The sequence below is a fragment of the Lepidochelys olivacea genome, assembly GCF_965140295.1.
Source record: "Lepidochelys olivacea isolate rLepOli2 genome assembly, chromosome: 1".
Classification (NCBI taxonomy): domain Eukaryota; kingdom Metazoa; phylum Chordata; order Testudines; family Cheloniidae; genus Lepidochelys; species Lepidochelys olivacea.
In genome coordinates this window covers 8974122-8980483 of record NC_140411.1, presented here as the reverse complement: position 1 = coordinate 8980483, position 6362 = coordinate 8974122, and the positions used below count along the sequence as shown (strand labels likewise).

Here is a 6362-nt window from a genome sequence, read left to right as displayed (position 1 = left end):
AAATAGCCTGCATGCTTTGTTCCCAGATGTAGACATTTACATTTAGCCATATTAAAATGCATATTGTTTGCTTGCAGCTGGTTTACTAATGGATATAGATTGCTCTGAATCAGCAGCCTGTTCTCTTCATTATTTAGCACTCTCTCAATTTTTGCATCATCTGCAAACTTTATCAGTGATGATTTTACACCTTCTTCCAGCTCATTGATAAAGATGTTAATCTTGGCTTAGGGCCAAGAACTGATCCCTGCAGGACTCCACTAGAAACAGACCTGTTCAGGGATGATTTCCTGTTTACAATTACAGTAAGACCTATCAGTCAGCTTTTAATCCATTTAACATGTGCCATGCTCATTTTGTATCCATCTAGTTTTTTTTAAATCAGAAATGTCATGCAGTACCAAGTGAAAGGCCTTACAGAAGTCCAAGTATACAACATCAACACTAACTTGAATCAAACTTGTAATCTCATCAAAAAAAGGTATCTGGTTAGGTTGACAGGATCTATTTATCATAAACCCATGTTTATTTGTATTAGCTACATTATCCTCCTTTAAATCTTGATCAGTCAAGTCCCGTATCAGCTGCTCCATTACCTTGCCCGGGACGGATGTCAGGCTGACAGACATATAATTACCCACATCATTCCATTCACCCTTTTAAAAAACTGACCCAACCTTAGCATTATTCCAGTCTTCTGAAACTTCCCCAGTGCTCCAAGACTTATTGAAAATCAGCGCAAGTGGGCCAGCAAACTCCTCAGCCAGCTCTTTTAAAATTCTTGGGTGCAAGTCAGAAAGACTCGTGGATTTAAAAAATGTCTAGAGATCAGGGGCTATTATCCAACCAGCATCTCTTCTGGGGTGGTCCGATATTGGAGCCTCACTGTGCTAGGTGCTGTACACACACACAGCCCCACATAGCTTAGACTTAAGATGGAATAAACCGATAGACAAATAGCATTGCCCTGTCACCTGAGGTCCAGAGAGATGAAGTGACTTGCCCTCAGAGATACAGAGGGTGTGTGGCAGAGCCAGAAATTGAAGCCACATCTCCAGGATCCCATGCCACTGCCTCCGCCACAAAGTGACCTCTCTTCTCTGCACCACATTTGCAGTAGCCGGTGTACATAACCTCAGTGCCAAAATGGTGCTCTGCCCTGTACATGTCAGCATCTGCCTCTAAAAGTTAACAGTCCAAGAGAAAGACTGGGGAAGCTAAGAGGAAGGAGCAATTTGGAGTGAACTTCTTCTGCTGTCCACCAGCAGCAGAGAGAAGCAGCAATCCCTAATGGGCTAAAAACGCAGAGGATGGAGGCTTAGAGAACAGTCAAAGGGACACTGTGTGACATTAGGCACTTCCACCTTCTCACCGGGTGTAGCAGAGAGCCCCTGCACTTTGCAGGCCTAGGAAGTTAGAGCTGTTGGAAGAGGCTCTTCGTGAGGTTGCGAGTGAGCTCATGATGCTCCAGCTCAAATAGATCCTCCTCCCGGAACACAGGTGCAGCTCCCGGCCTCACCCAGGGGGCCATTTCAAAGTGTCCCTAGCAGCTCCCTTGACATCTCCTTGGCTTCATTTATATGCTAATCCCAGGCAGCAGCAGATGAGCACGAGGGATGATCAGTTTTAAGGCAGGATACGGTTTTATTTACAGGTGGTGAATTATTAATCCCTGGGCCTGAAGTCCCTGCCACTTTTCTCCTTTGCGCCACGACACAGGAGCCAGAGCAGCAGATGGATTTGCATGAAGTCAATTAAGATAATGAAAAAAAAAGGGTAAGTCACTAAGTGACCTAACTTTCTTGTTGCCTTTGGAACAGTTACAGGTGTCACATTTAATTATCCATTACATAATCCGAGCTCTGCTCTCCTGGGGAGCAAATGGGATACAAGCACAGCGCTGCAAGGTTTCCTCTTTCCAAAGGAAAGAAACTCACAAAGGACCTTCCCTTTCAAGTAGTTAATGCTTCTAATAGATGGCCCTGAGACCAGAGTCCTGGCTAGTCACATAAATAGGACAAGGGGGTGGGGGGGTAAGAGCTGTGTAAAACTTCCCCAGACTGCCCTACCAGCAGATGGCAGCACCCCTTTGGGAGACTGTAGTTCATCTTCCGTGGTCCATGCAAGCTTGGCCACTACTGAGATTGTTGGTTCTGACAATAGTGACCTTGATTTTCTGCACCCATCACCTGCTCTACAGGTATTAAGGAAACACAACAGCAGTCTTCCTCAACTCCAACCTCCCTCCAGTTGGAAGGAGTTTGGGTTTTGAACTATGTTCACACTCTTCTCAGATTGATCACTTACCCATGGCTGCAGATGCTCTCGGCCGGATCCAGCTGCTGAGAAAGTTCTGTCCTTGCATTCGCGACTGCTAGCGTCCGATGGTTCCATAGTTCCAGCAGAACCTAGCAGGGGCGGGAAGTCACTGTCATGGAGTGACTAGGTAGCTTGAATTCAGAGACAGAATTTGGATCACAGCCCCCAAGCGAGATAGGGATTGAGGCACAGCAAGGCTAAATGATTTACCCAATGTCACACAGCTGCGGCAAAGCTGAGATATTAACCCTGGTCCCAAGCTCACCCCTTAAATACCAGACCATCCTTCCTCTCTAGGAAGGGAAGCTACTCTGTACATCTCTCCGAGCGTCTGGAGAGAAACAGTCAGCTAGATTCTCATGGGTCACTGAAGAGTCACCGCCAAAGCTTGGAAACATGTCACTGCATCGGTTACACTCAGGCCATCTGCCTGATGATGCAAAGAGCCTGAAACAATAGTTCTGAGAGGTGCACAAATTGACTCATGCATCTCAATAGAGTGTTAACTCCAAGGCCCACTGCACATGGGGTTCCCTGCCAACATCATCGCAGCAGATATGCAGCACATTCAAGCCCCTCCAAGCAAACCTTTGTGGCTAGGGTAAGTACTGGATGGGGACCCTGGCTGCTATCCCTGCCTCTCTGGGAAGCAGAAAAAAACCCTGATGTTGTCCTCTGCCTTGGAGTGGCAGGGACACAGTGACATGCAGGCTTCAGTCACAGGAGTAGGTTTAGAGAGCCTTATGTCATCTGCCTAGGCCCCAGATTGCCTTAATCCTGCCCCGTCTTTGAACAGTCTCCAGGACAAGATGGACGGCAGCATTATAGACAAACCCTAAGGCTATATGGGGGTGGAGTAGGGGGTTAATCCAGAGCTTTTTGCGGTGCATCAGGTAATGCACAGAATGCAAGCTTCAGCAATAGGGTACACACGGGACAGTGCGCCCTCCGTCAATGCACATAGGGTACGTATGGCAGCAGTGTGCGGAGAACTGAAAGTGAGGCATCCTTGGAGGGCACCCCATGCACCTTTGCTTTGTTGCTGAGCAGCATACATTCTGGGATTTCCTTGCAGTGCATTGCGGGACGCTTAGCAGAAGCCAGGCTAGTTCCAATTTCTTTTAAAAGAAAAATCCCATGATTCATTTGTCTCCATCTCATACTCCCTGGCTGGGTGCGTTAGCGCCATTTCTGAACTGTTGTTGGCCAGCATGGATCCCACAGTGCTCCCTGCTGCTATGCTGACAACTTCAAAGACACAGAAGCCGCTTGGGTGTATTTCAGCCCCAAATTTGGATAAAATTTGGCTTGCGACTTCACCCGCCACACCATCCAGCGGGTGTAGCAGCAGCAGCTCCTCCAGCAGCAAGTAGGCCGGCTAATTTTCCAGGTTTAAGCCAGTCCGGTTATTTTCCTAAGATTTGTCTCCTGTCCAGTACTGAGACAAAACCAGGCGTGGTTTTGTCTAGTATTACAAAGGACTCTATTTTGAAGAGTGCACCACTCTGCCCTCATTAGTGCAAACTTAATTATTTTCTGTGCAAAATGAACAGTTGCCTCCTCCCAACAGAAACTTAAGGTTTTTATTATTCAACAAACTATTATGTAACAAACGAACCTTCAGCTGAAGAGAAAATGCAACAACTTTTAATAAAACACATTTTAAAAAAACGTTATTTATCCGCAAAGAAGCCTTTCATGAAAACAGCAAAGTGCAACAGGGCAGTACAGGGCATGACAAGGAGTGTCAGGGCTTAAAGTCACAGGTCAGTATAGATCTCTCTTCTGCCCCTGGAATTCTGCAGGGGCCAGTCCTGGTTCTGGCACTACTCAATATTTTCATTAATGACTTAGAGACCGGCTTCGCTGATTGGTTGCCGGAGGGCGGGGAGGGAAGCTGTGCTCACAGCGTGGGCGGGGCAGAGGCGGTGAGCTCCCCAGTCAGAGAGCGCCATGGCCGGCTATCCATACAGGCAGGGTTACCCTGGATCAGCAGGGTCAGCCCCAGGTGCCCCGCAGGGTGGTTACTATTCCAGAGGCCAGTATGGAGGTGGGTTGCCTCCTGGTGGTCCCTATGGCAGCTCAGCACCTAGAGGCCCCTCTGGACCACCATCTGGTGGAGGAGCTTGTGGGCATCCCACCTCAGGGGGAGCACCATCTGGAGCTCCTGGGGGACCTTACGCAGGAGGCCCAGCCCCAGGAGGGTCTTATGGGCAACTATCTACCAATCCCTATGGTGCCCTTCAGCCAGGACCCTATGGAGCCCCCGGAGTTCCTGCTGGTAACATGCCACCCGGCGTGGACCCGGTGGCCTTTTCTTGGTACCAGACAATGGATGCTGACCGCAGTGGCTACATCTCCATCAAAGAACTCAAGCAGGCCCTGGTCAACTCCAACTGGCCTGCATTTAATGAGATCTGCCTTATGATGATTAACATGTTCGATAAAACAAAGTCAGGACGGATCGATATCTTTGCGTTCTCAACCTTGTGGCGCTTCATCCAACAGTGGAAGAACCTCTTTCAGCAGTATGATGGAGAAGGTCAGGTTCCACCAACCTCAGTGAGCTGCAGCAGATAGATATAACTTGAGCCCCCAGTTCACCCTGTTGCTGCTGTCCCATTACTCTCAGAGGGCTTCTGTCATAAATATAAAGGGAAGGGTAAGCCCTTTTAAAATCCCTCCTGGCCAGAGGAAAAATCCTCTCACCTGTAAAGGGTTAAGAAGCTAAAGGTAACCTCGCTGGCACCTGACCAAAATGACCAATGAGGAGACAAGATACTTTCAAAAGCTGGCAGGAGGGAGAGAAACAAAAGGTCTGTGTCTGTTGGTATGCTGCTTTTGCCAGGGATAGAACAGGAATGGAGTCTTAGAACTTTTAGTAAGTAATCTAGCTAGGTATGTGTTAGATTAGGATTTCTTTAAATGGCTGAGAAAAGAGTTGTGCTGAATAGGATGAATATTCCTTTGTGTGTGTCTTTTTTGTAACTTAAGGTTTTGCCTAGAGGGATTCTCTATGTTTTGAATCTAATTACCCTGTAAGGTATCTACCATCCTGATTTTACAGAGGGGATTTCTTTACTTCTATTTACTCCTATATCTATTAAAAGTCTTCTTGTAAGAAAACTGAATGCTTTTTCATTGTTCTCAGATCCAAGGGTTTGGGTCTGTGGTTACCTACGCAAATTGGTGAGGATTTTTACCAAACCTTCCCCAGGAAGTGGGATGCAAGGGTTGGGAGGATTTGGGGGGGAAAGACGTGTCCAATCTACGTTTCCCAGTAAACCCAGTTAGAGTTTGGTGGTGGCAGTGGATATTCCAAGGACAAAGGATAAAATTAATTTGTACCTTGGGGAAGTTTTAACCGAAGCTGGTAAAAGTAAGCTTAGGAGGTTTTCATGCAGGTCCCCACATCTGTACCCTAGAGTTCAGAGTGGGGGAGGAACCATGACAGCTTCCAACTCCACCATCCAGCTGGATAGCTTCATTCAGCTCTGCACCCACCTCCAGAGCACGACCAAAGCTTTCCAGAAGAATACTGGCAGGGTAGACAGCGTGCGGCTCAGCTATGAAGACTTCCTCACTCTGGCCGTGACTCGCATATTGTGACACGTTGGGATGTTTCTTTGCCTGAGGGTAGCGAGGGAATGTTGATAGGCTGGAAATGAGTCACCAGGAGTGATCAATCAGCCCCTCTCACCTGGATATGTATGTCCTCCAACAGGAGGGATAAACCCATTCCATTTCCTCTCCCAGCTTTGTAACCAACATGAATAATGGAGCAGAGAATTTGCTTATAGAATCAGAGGATGACACCAAGATGGGAGGGGTTGCAAGTGCTTTGAAGGACAGGATTAGAATGCAAAACAAATCGGAGAATTGTTCTGAAATGAACAAGATGAAAGTTAGTAAGGACAAGTGCAAACTACTACACTTAGGAAGGAAAAAATCAAACGGGGAATAACCGGCAAAGCAGCAGTACTGCTGAAGAGGATTGGGAGGTTATAGTGGATCACAAATTGAGTATGAGTCAACAACCTGAA

The 6362-nt window shown here is 47.3% G+C and overlaps 1 pseudogene across 1 annotated transcript; it reads left to right on the top strand.

Annotated features, from left to right (window-relative positions):
* The first annotated feature begins 4272 nt into the window (after positions 1-4272).
* Positions 4273-5928, top strand: LOC311514841 (peflin-like; annotated as a pseudogene). Its single transcript has 2 exons — positions 4273-4960; positions 5779-5928. The product of its transcript is annotated as a peflin-like (transcript).
* The last annotated feature ends 434 nt before the right edge of the window (positions 5929-6362 follow it).